The sequence below is a fragment of the Lutra lutra genome, chromosome 4 (genome assembly GCF_902655055.1).
Source record: "Lutra lutra chromosome 4, mLutLut1.2, whole genome shotgun sequence".
In the NCBI taxonomy this organism is placed as follows: domain Eukaryota; kingdom Metazoa; phylum Chordata; class Mammalia; order Carnivora; family Mustelidae; genus Lutra; species Lutra lutra.
In genome coordinates this window covers 113,638,821-113,651,313 of record NC_062281.1, presented here as the reverse complement: position 1 = coordinate 113,651,313, position 12,493 = coordinate 113,638,821, and the positions used below count along the sequence as shown (strand labels likewise).

General features: G+C 35.8%; 1 long non-coding RNA gene across 4 annotated transcripts in view; it reads left to right on the top strand.

Moving 5' to 3' along the window:
• The window catches only part of LOC125098420 (uncharacterized), a 104,870-nt gene that overhangs the window by 6,134 nt on the left and 86,243 nt on the right, over nt 1–12,493 (top strand). For all 4 annotated transcript variants that reach the window (XR_007126816.1, XR_007126819.1, XR_007126817.1 and 1 more), the window contains exons 2-3: nt 1,082–1,150; nt 1,370–1,401. This is a non-coding gene — a long non-coding RNA (uncharacterized LOC125098420). The remainder of the gene's footprint in view (nt 1–1,081; nt 1,151–1,369; nt 1,402–12,493) is intronic.

Sequence of the window (12,493 nt, the reverse complement as noted above, 5' to 3'; positions counted from 1 at the left end):
TTTCTCACCTATTAGGCTGACAAAAAAGTATTTTAAGGAGTGATTAAGTTGTAAGAAAGTTAATGGGTACATAAGATTCTATAATGAGCAAAAACTTGTTACAATATATAGGTAGAGCAATTTAGCAATATATAGCCAAACTTTAAACATGTGCATTTTCTTTGACCCAACAACTTTATTTTTGATATTGTCATCTTAAGAGAGAACGATTATGCTATATACAAAATTAACCTAAAAGTATGGCTCAATCCAAAGTTCTTTATGCAAAAATAAAGTAACAACATAAATCTCCTATAAAATATAACTGATTAATAACTATTGAATTCATACAATTCAATTGTATCAATTGAGGGGGAATATTAATATCAGGGGATGATACTGCTAGTATATCCAAGAGCATATGAGATTATAGGGTCTAATTATATATGGACAAGTCACAATCATGTTTCAGTTAATTATAGGAATACATAAAAATTACTTTAAAAACTCCATTGCATTATGAGCAATAATGCAGAAACACATTTACCTTTTATAAATTTAAATGTGTATATATGCATGTAAGGCCTTTATTATTTGTACTATGGTGCTTGGCCCATGTCAGGCACTCTGTAGTTTACATATGAAGTATTTTATATGAAAATATACCAAAATGATCTATAATGTTCTACAGTCCATTAAAGGAAAATAATTACTTTTGTCATCACGTTCCTGGTTTAAAAGTCTTTAAGCGTTATTGAAACTGGCAAATAGAAATACTAATATCCTCATAGTCCTAGGTAAAATTTTTTAAGGTACAGAAGCTGGCAAATAGTGAGAACTACTTAAGTTTTATCTCACTAGACAAAATAATCTGAGTGTTTGAAGAATGTCCTCTCACAAAATAATCATTTGAATGTATTGATTTATTTACCCTGTAAAACAATAAGCCTGTCAGTCTTTTGCTCCAAACTTACCAAGGATTCCCATTTCACTCAATAAAAAAAATTCTACATAGTGGCCTACAGGCATCAATAATGTAGCTGCTTGTTTTCTCTCCTTCTAATTCGTGGTATCTCTGTTTTCTCCAACTCCATCCACACAGGCTTTTCCACTTCTTGTTCCCTCTGCCTGCAATATTCTACAGATATTTTGATGGCTAGCTTCTCATCAGGTTCAAAGATTTTTTTTATTTATTTATTTGTCAGGGACAGAGGGAGAGAGAGCGAGCGAGCACAGGCAGACAGAGAGGCAGGCAGAGGCAGAGGGAGAAGCAGGTTCCCTGCCGAGCAAGGAGCCCGATGTGGGACTCGATCCCAGGACACTGGGATCATGACCTGAGCCGAAGGCAGCCGCTTAACCAACTGAGCCACCCAGGCGTCCCTCTCATCAGGTTCAAGCACTGACATAAAGTTTACCTCTTTGGTAAGTTCTTCTGTGACCACCAAGTTTAAAACTGTCACGTGCATTTCTCACATTCACTATTTCCACCTTCCTGCTTTGTTTTTCTTTACAACGTTTAATATAAACCAACATTCTATTTGTTTTAATTATATATTTGTTCATTGCCTACATTTTCCTATGGAAATCTGTTTTTTAAAATGTTAATTTTATTAGGTTGTTTTATTCACTGCTGGATTCCCAGTCTGGACCAGTGCTTGGCACACTGTATATGCTCAACAAGTGTTTTGGATGAATGCATGGAACAGCTAGTAGGTTATAGTCCCTTACCATTTTTTCCATGCTTCTATATTAGCATTTAATATTGAATATTATACATTTATGTGTCTTTCTCCCCATCAGAAAGAATTATTCAAGGGCAAAGACGATGTCTTATTAATCTTTGAACCCTTCAGCTTATTTAATGTCTGGAAATAAGTAAGTGTGCTCTAATATATTTTGATCCAATGAACAAGTGAACTAAAAATCAGTCTGCTTGTGTACTTACCCAGTGGTACTTGCTCTAGTGCATCTTTTGATGTTTAAAAATTGAAATTTATCATGTATGCCAATCAGAGAAACTCTAAGCTAGAGGCTTACTCTGAAGCATATTTTCTGTTCTTGTTCTTGTCTTGGCAGTTGACTTGGCAATATATGATAAGTATAATCATCCATCTAAAGTACTTAGAATATTTTCAATAAATTTGAAAATATTTTACATTTCCTTATTTCATGTCTTAAACATAGAGTTTCATTAATTTTATTTTTTCAAGAATTCTGAGCATTATCTTCTCCATCTATTGAAAATGTTATCATATCTTTTAAAAAAAAGATTTTATATATTTGTTTTGAGAGAGAGAGAGAAAGAGAGGAAACCTGCATGAGCATAATCTGGGGGAGGGGCAGTAGGAGAGGGAGGGGCAAAGGAAGAGAGAGAAGCAGACTCCCTACTGAGCAGGGAACCAAATGTGAGGCTGGCTCCCAGGACCTCAGGGTCATGACCTGAGTCCCAGGCAGACAGTTAACCAACTGAGCCACCTAAGTGCCCTTATCATGTCTTTTTTTAAAAATTTGCATCCGATTTACAGAGCGCAAGAGAATGCATTTTTGGTAGTTTGTATCTTAGGCAGAATAATCATTTAACATTCTTTTAGAAAGACTAATATGTTACATGTCTGTGCCATTGGATGTGATGTGTGTCTGTGTGTATGTATATCCATGTATTACCACCCAGTATACTTTTTCAATAAGTTACTCAATTTATCGTCATCACTGAACTCATAAATTTCAAGAATCTTGCTTTAGGCTTCGGTTGAAAGAACTGCTATTAGTTTTTTTCTTCTTTTCCTTTTTTTGGAAGGTGGGGTAGGGTGCAAGAAGGGGGGATGCTGATTAGTATGACTCTTCCAAGTAGCACAAATACATTTCACAATGTGATCTTTGATAAATGTCCAAATGGATTTTAAAACTAAATTGAACTGCTTTTTATTGAGCCCCATAATTTATTCCAGCCATCTGTGTCACACACACAAAAGTTTGTTTCTTAAGGGCTTTATGATATTTTTTGGTCCCCGTCAGCACCACCATTAGGATATAACAACATTAGCATATTTCAGGATTGATTTTGGTCCCCTAAAGAATATAATACATCTTTCAGTCAATACACATTTTTCAACACAACTATTTGCAATTTGTAGATTAAAAAATATGGAACCGAAAGCATTCTTTTGGCATCATACTTTCTATTTAAAGGCCACCAAATGGTTCTTTCTGAGAGATTGTATTGAGCAGTTAGGATCTTGGCATCCACTGTTGTTTTAGGGCAAGATTTTCCTGGCCCACACTTGTTGTTGCCGGATAATGAATGACTAGAGTATATGGACAGAGCCACCTTCCCATCTGTACTAGCCTTAACTACCATTGATTGCTGTATTGCGTACTCTGTTGAACCATGCACACTTAATCATTAATTTTACTTAGAGCTAATAAAATACCTCTCTTTATTGATCATCAATTGTATGCCTAGGACATTACACCTATTTCTGATTTAATCATCATCATAATCTGAATTTAAACGTAGAGAAACTAGTGCTTATGAATTTGTTGGAATTTGTGATAACTGATTTTTTGAAGGAATTATTAAAACAATACTAGAAATTAGTGGATTTGTTTGTTTTAAATACATTGTTGTTTAAAGTGCAGTTTTAGTTTTCTTCATGGAGAATGATAGTTTTTTTTAAAGATTTTATTTATGTATTTGACAGAGAGAGTACACAAGCAGGCAGAGCAGCAGGCAGTGGGAGGAGGAGAAGCAGGCTCCCAGCCGAGCAGAAAGCTGGACAAGGGGCTCCATCCCAGGACCCTGGGATCATGACCTGAGTCAAAGGCAGATGCTTAACCAACTGAGCCACCCAGGCATCCCTATACTAACTTTTAAAGTTCCTATAGGCATAGTAAGATTAACTGTATATTTTCATAACGTTTCTAGGTAGCTGATATTGCCCAGGACTCTTTCACTCAGTATACCTTCCATCTTATTATTCTGTCTTGAATTGGAGTGATAGTGCCTATGTTCCCCTGCAGAGTCTCTCTGTCTGCCTGCCTTTGTTTCTTTCTCTCTTTCTCTCTCTATATATCATATTCTATTCTATTCTGTTCTATTTTATTCTGTCTGTGATCCATAATAATCCTGATGTTTGGGAAATCATATCATCTATATCGTGGCTTTTCTGTGCTACAGTATGAAACATTTCATATATATGAGTACATATAAGTAACATATATGACTATATCAACTACATATATATATATATATTTATGATTGATACATATAGTAAATCCATGCCTAGATTGTGAGCTGTATTAAAGACTTTCATGCAAATATAATGATTAAATACTATTCCATCTTTCTCCCATCATTTGAACTAAGCTAAATTGCTAAACATATAACATGAATTTCTAAACAACTCATGATGCATTGATACAAGTAGTAATTCATACTTTAAAATAGGTTGTTCTCGGGACGCCTGGGTGGCTCAGTTGGTTGGACGACTGCCTTCGGCTCAGGTCATGATCCTGGAGTCCTGGGATCGAGTCCCGCATCGGGCTCCCGGCTCCACGGGAGTCTGCTTCTCTCTGTGACCTTTTCCTCGCTCATGCTCTCTCTCACTGTCTCTCTCTCAAATAAATAAATAAAATCTTTAAATAAATAAATAAATAAAATAGGTTGTTCTCAGAATAAGAAAAATGTGCCTAAAGTGATAAAAATAAAGATGAGAGAATTTGATATCATTTAACATAGAGAAGATAAAGCTAGTTTGAATAATTTTTCATATTTAAATAAATTTTTAAATAGAAATAGTAAGCAGTTGTTTTCTATTTTGGCATCAGATCAGGAAATGGGCTTAATAAATCATGAGATAGTTTAATTAGATAAAAGAAAACAACCTCTATGTCAAAGTAATAAAATATTAGCATGGACTACTAAGGGAGATATTAAGTATTTATACCTGGAAATCTGCAAAAAGAACATAAACAACCCTGTATCCCTGCCTAAGAAAGGCAAGCTGCTGGACAATATGATCTCAATAGTCTTTTCTAATTTTTTATTTTATACATATCACTCTTTCTTTGCTTTTCTTCCAGCTTCTCTGCAATTTATAACAATACATTAAACAGTAACAATTCCTGACTTTTTTTTTTTTAAGATTTTTATTTTTTTATTTGACAGACAGAGATCACAGTAGGCAGAGAGAGAGGAAGGGAAGCAGGCTCCCCGCCCCCGCAGAGCAGAGAGCCAGATGTGGAGTTTGATCCCAGGACCCTGGGATCATGACCTGAACCGAAGGCAGAGGCTTTAACCCACTGAGCCACCCAGGTGCCCCTGGCTTTTCTTTTTAAACACCTCTGTTTATAAGATCATTAACTTTAGTTTCTCTTTTACATTCTGTTGTCAAGAAGTGGAAACAGTGATACATCAGCCAGTTTTTCAGGAAGAATGCGGATTCCAAGGTAGATCACACTTATAATGTATCCCTTAACATACATATAGCAGGTAGATGGCTGGTTAAAACCATCTTTAAAACATAATATTCTGAACATCACTATGTCTTCAATTTCATCTCCTTCCTTTCTTCTCCATTTCACATCACTTTAGCCACTCAGGTCTTAACCATTTGTCCAATATACCAAATTCTCAGCTCTTTCTATTCTTTGCCCTTGGATTAACACCAGCATGATACAGACCAGGTGACCATTCAACAATGTTGGATCAGGAAATTCTGCACATAGGCAACAGCAAATGGAAAGCTCTAAATTCTCTTGTTCCATCATTTTCTCCTGAACATGCATAGACACACGTACATGTCATCTTCTTTCTCTTTCTTCTAAATATTTTCCTCTGCTGCATACACACTGGCATTATATCTGTATTTGTATATTTGTTTATTGTCTCCTTCCAGATCATAAGTACTGTGATCAAGGACTGTTTACTTTTTTATTCTCTACTCTATTGCCTGTACCTAGAATAGTGTCTGGCACCTGATAGACATTTAATAAATCAACCTTTCACTTCACTTTCAATTTAAAATCCACATTATTTCTGCAATGTCAAAATCTGATGAAAAAAACATATTGTTTATAGCTGTGACTATAGCCAAAGTCAGTGTATTTGTGACTGAATATTATGCTTTCCGTCCATATAGTTTGTCATCATGGAAAGAGTATTGTAGTCTGAAGGTGAAGTGGAAAGTACAATTTGCAGAAATCATATCATTTATTCTTTCTAAAATGAATCAAGGCTTATTGTCTTTGGATAAAAATATATTATAAAAAAACTTAGAGTGAACCTCTTTTCTTCATATAAGAAAACACTTGCTGTTTAAAAAATGTGATTCTCTCTCTGATGTGAGAAGAATTTATTCCATTCCCTATCTGAGAATTTCATTGCCATTTGCATGTTGCCTGGAATACAAATTGTACTTAGTAATCAATCAGTGTTTAATTGCCGCTCAAGTAAACCCTTGTAATCAGACTTGCTGTAAAAATGTTAAGGTGTGCAAAAAGCATAAGGTGGCATTTTCCCCTCCTTCTTATTATGCCTGTGTAACTTCCATTAATACTAATAGGAGGCACAGCTGGTCGTCAACAGGAGATTACAGGTTGCTGCTTAAATCGTATTTTATTTTTATACCTTGGCAAGATTTATGTATTGAAATCAGGTGGCCAGATTTTTGCTGTTGTTAAGAAAGCTTTTACTCTGAAAGAATGAGATTGGGGGAGGGAAATTGAGTTTCAAATTTTTTATTTTAGGAATATAAAGACTCGAAATCCAAGCAGCAGCTTGTCCTTATACAGCAAGTCTGTCTTATTCTTTAGCACCAGCTGGAGTCCCATTTCTAATTTGCGGTGAAGAATTAAGTGATTTGAGACCCATACCCTGGAGTATTTGACCTCCAATGTCAACCAGCTAGCTTGCAATTCCCTTGGCTGAAAAGTTTCCCCAGAATTGATTTGAACTAACATCAGTTAAAATACTCTGCAATTTAGTAGTAAATATCACTGCAAATCTGAGTACAAGTTTATAGCCATGAAAATAAACACACTGTAGAATGTTAAGGAAAAGAGTTTAGGAAACATGAAAAGCCTTGGTGATCAGAAATGTGATAATAGAACCTTTCACCCCAAGGTCATTAGTTTGAGTCTGGCACAGTTGGGTGGCTTACCAGCCGAAGACGATTGTTTGTAGCATATGCATGCTATGCCAGTGCTCTCAAACTCATTTCTCTGTGGTCAGGTCCATTTGTCATAAAACAGCTATTCCTGTCTTTCTCAAACGCCATGGTATTGACAACCCTAAAGGAGAACAGAAGGACTAATAGGGACAGGGTTAGGGCAAAATCCTCATTACCCCAAAAGCAAATCAGTCTGCTTTTACCTCAATCTTCCTTTTCTCATGCTGTGGCTCCCATATGGATTGCTGCCCATTTTTCTCAATGCCAAATCTAGTCTTTCAAGTCATTCGACTCATTCCTTCTCCCTCTCCATGATACTTCTCTCAGTAATCCCTGTCATTAGTACCTTTTTCTCATCCCTGACCTTGCTTGGTATCCAGTTACCTGATAGTAAATGGATTACCAGTGTGAGTAACACTATTCTAGATAGGAGAATAAATGTCCCCATTCCTCTAACTCTTGTTAAAGTCCTCTATTCTCAGTCTCTCTTCATTTTCTCCTTCCCCAGCTTCCACTATAGTTAATTAACCATATCACATGGAGTCATATTCTGCTTCTTACTCCAAAATCTCACCTGGCTTCTTACCCTAAAAACACTTCCCCTGACAACTTTTTTTTTTTTTTTTTTTTTTTTTTTTTTTTTTTTTTTTTTTTTTTTTTTTTTGCTGTCCTTAATTTGCCACTGCCTACCATGATTTGCTGTACTACCTACCCTAAACCATGAAGGGTACAACAAAGCCTAAAACCAGAGAAATCAACATTCATTTGATATGATAAAGTGGATCAAAGAGGAAGTGGATAAAAAGTGTGAAGAAGAAAGTAAGATCAAAAGGTACATTCTGAGAATTCCTGGTTGGAAAACTAGATAGCGATTGATTACCTTTCATAGTCCATTTTCCCATATTTATTAGTTCCGTGTGTTTGCTGGGGTACTTAGTACATTTAATACTGTTTATCAAGTATATTATGAATTAATTTAGCCTTATGACTTTGTTCAGTTCCCCAAATCTTGAATATGCATGTTTTTTTCCATGAGTAAAACTACAGGGTGGGACTGAGTAATAAAAAGAGCTAACATTTATTGAGAGATTACTTTATGCCAGGCACTGCATTTACTATATGTGTGGAGATATGTATATATGTATAGATATGTATATATCTCCACACATATAGTAGAATGAAGAAGGAGAGTTGTATTTCTGTGTCATTGTATATCAATTCTTCCTTATCTAAGTCTTCATCACCAGGTAAGATTTTGTTGAGTATAATAATCCATTAACTCATTATTTCTTTTTTTATCTTCAAAAACATATAACATATTACTGACCACTGAATAAATACTCAACAAGTGCTTGAAGCTTCAGATTGATATTTTAATAATGGAAAGTTAAAGAAATTCAGAGATTTGTGCCCCAGCAAATCTTAGTTTCAATTTGAAAGAAAAAAAAATATGTCCTACTTCCTATTACAGTAGCCAATACTACAAATAATACATATCTCAGTTTTCTTAGGTTTTGAGGGGTATATGATCATTTTTTACTCACATTTTATTTTTTTCTGAATCTGTGGTAAGAAAACTGTAAAACAAAACGTAAAGGAGGAAATATAAAATACTCATAATTCTGCCATCAGTGCTTTAATCTATGTCAATTCACACAATTGGTATTATTTTAATAACCTGAATTTGTACTCTGGCTTTGTTTTACATAACACAAAATATGATATTTAATAGATTCATGTTATTCTAAATGTAGGGTATTCAATAATATATTGGTAAGTATAGGTTAGGCTCTGCTGCAATAACAAATTACTTCAGAAATTTCTGAGACATAAATCTTTACTCATACTACTTACCCTATTTGGGTTGACAGGGAGCCTCTGCTCCATATAGTAACTAGGACCTAGATTCCAGAGGTTCCACTTTCTTTTGATAGCACCTTCTGGAGCATGTGACCTCCTCAGTTACTTCATCACATTTGAAAGGTACAGGGAGTTTTCATCTGAGCAGTTAACCACTTAAACCAGAAATGACACATGTCATTTTCACTCATAGCCCAATGGCCAGAAAAAGTTACATCACCCTGCCTAATTGCAAAGGAGATAAGGACTGTGAGGAAACACATGGAATATTTTATATAACTAGTCTTTCTCAATTTCTTCCTTTAATATAACTCTTCTCACTTTATATTTACAGTGACTTCTCAAAGTTATGGTTTTTAAGAAAGGCATCCTTTCCTTTTTTCAAGTGTTAATAAAAATGTAGTAGTTACTGGGGTGCCTGGGTGGCTCAGTGGGTTAATCTGCTGCCTTCGGCTCAGGTCATTATCTCAGGGTCCTGGGATCGAGTCCCACATCGGGCTCTCTGCTCAGCGGGGAGCCTGCTTCCCTCTCTCTCTCTGCCTGCCTCTCCATCTACTTGTGATCTCTCTCTGTCAAATAAATAAATAAAAATCTAAAAAAAAAATGTAGTAGTTACTAACCTCAGACTTCAGACTCAGTTACATTCACCAGAAATATCACTTAATTCTCTAATTAGAACTTAATTTTTATTTTGAATCCTTAACTGGCCAAATGGAAAAATAAAAATATCAGCCACTGTAAAGCTGCTTCTCCCTCTCTCCCAGAGTTGCTTCTAAATTCTAGGGGGTTGATAAAGTGCCAAAGTCTCAGTAAGAGGGTATAGACACCTGCTCTTCAGTCATTTTCACTTTTCTGTGTGATGAACGATGACATGGCCATCATCTATTTTGTTCTTGGTCCACACATGTAAGTACATATTACTTCTCTTTCCTGAAGACAAGCCTTCCAGAGCATCCTGCTCTCTCTTCCTTGGGGCACAGGGAACACATTATTCTGCAACTCTGGCCACACTAGAAATTTGTCAGAGCTGGGATGAGGGTTAGGAGTTAATGAAACATGTAGGGATCAGGTTCTTTTCTCAGAAAACTGGCAGTGACTAATTTTTTTTTAAAAGATTTTATTTATTTATTTGACAGAGATCACAAGTAGGCAGAGAGGCAGGCAGAGAGAGAGAGGAGGAAGCAGGCTCCCTGCTGAGCAGAGAGCCTGATGCGGGACTCGATCCCAGGACCCTGAGATCATGACCTGAGCCGAAGGCAGTGGCTTCACCCACTGAGCCACCCAGGGGCCCAATTTTTATCCTTGATAGGAAGATGAGCAATATAGAAATTGACGGATCACATTTATCCCAAATTTTATGATCTGGCATAACCTTGTTCTTGGATATCAGCTTTTGAAATGAAAAAGCTAAAATATAACTCTTTTTACTCATGTTCTGTTTAGTAACCCTTATCTGAGACTATAATCACACCAAACGAATAGGGGAAAGGCAAAAAAAAAAAAGAGAGAGAGAGAGAGACAGACAGAGAAGAGGAGAAGAAAAATACTAACCAGTTTATCAAAATATTATTCTAAAACCTGCTGGCGAAGTCCTCATGGCTGGTTACTTCTGTGTAAGGTAGTCACATTCAGCACCATGCAACTATATTATCTTATAATACCTGACTGTCCAGTGTTTAGTTGGGATCATAGAGCCAAAATTCTCCTGTAATAATATGTGATCCAATCATATTCTCAACCTTAGAATTTTACTTAGAGGCTCCGATGTTCCAAATAAAATTTAACTGTGTATTTTTAGAAATGGTGGTGGTGGGACAAGGGGTTGTTGTTATTTGTTCATTTGTCAGTTGGTCGTTGCTTTTATCTGTCACTGGGGAAAGGTGACTCATTAGCCGTAAATATCATTTCCTCCTTCCTTTCATCTGGTTCCCGGAAGCCCTGTCAGTGTGTTTATAAAGAGCTATTTTCCAGGCTTCCTGTATCTTTACATGGTGGAGAGACAAAGAGATTGAAAGACTATGAGAGAGAAAGATTGGGATAGAGAGCGAGGGAGCACTCATAAGCAACTCTCTCTTCCTTTCCTTATAAGATACAAATCCCATCATGGGGGCCCAACCATCATCTGAACCTAATCATCTCTCAAAGTCTCCATCTACAGATATTATCACATTGAGGATTAGGGATTCAATATATGAATTTTGGGGGACACAGTATTCAGTTCATAACAGTGTGTGTGTATATGTTTAGCATGTTCTTACTTTCTGGCACTACAAGATGTTCCAGACTCATATATTCCCTGCACCAATTCTGGAAGCAGTCATTGCTCCAAGGATCCCCAGTTCCTTTTATTGGAGAATGGTATTAGAGACCAAGATTGGTATACCAGGTGGGCTTATTGCTAGTGGAGTATCATTGTTTCTAGGTTTTCTCAGCAACTAGAGCAAAAAAATATGTGTGTGTATACTAACCCTTGTATATGTAAATCTCCATGAATATTTTTCTGTGTATTCATCTGTGCCTATATCAAGCTAAATATGAGTTCCTACTCATGTTTCTATCTCTAATCCTTTACCAACTCAATCATTCTAATCCTCTCCACTTGATTTTCTCTGTAACATCCTATTCCCAAAGTAAGAAACCTGGCTCTCATCATCTTTACTTACTTATTCAGTGTCAGTGTGTATGTATGACAGTACCAGAATTGTTACCCCAAAACCCTATAGGAAGCAACTTTACCAAATATACTGCAATGCTTATGTATAGTTACTTTTGCCTTTTGCTTTACAGACTACTAATTTCCAATTTTGCTTTTGCTAGCACCTGTTCCCCTACTCCCTTCGGTGTGTTTATTTCTTGTATTTATAATACAGCTAGATTATTTTGTCATAGTTTGCATTCCCTCCTGATATCTCTTGATTTCCTAAATGATGTCTTTTTAACTTACATATATTAAGGTTTACTATTTTTGCTATAAAGTCCTATGGGTTTTGACAAATGCATTATGTACTCACTATCAGGATACAGAATAGTTTAATTGACCTAAAATACCTCCTGTATTTTGTCTATTGAAACGTTTCCTCTTCTGGAACCCTTGGTAACTGTTGGCCTTTTTACCAACTGTGTAGTTTGGCCTTTTTCAGAATATCATATGAATGGAATCATACAGTATATAGCCTTTTCAGATTGGCATTTTCCACTTAGTAATATGCATGTAAGATTCATATATATTTTTGCATGGCTCGTAGCTCACTTGTTTCTATCACCGAATACTATTCTGTTACATACATATACCACAGCTTGTTTAACCTTTCACCTACGGAAAGACATCTTGATTGCTTCCAGCTTTGGTGATTATGAAGTCTGTATAAACAGTCATGTGCAAAATTGATTTTTGGCTTTATCTTAAAAAATCTTATTTAGGTATAATTCACATACCATTAAATGTATCCTTTAAAAATACATATATATATTTTTTTCTTTTTAAG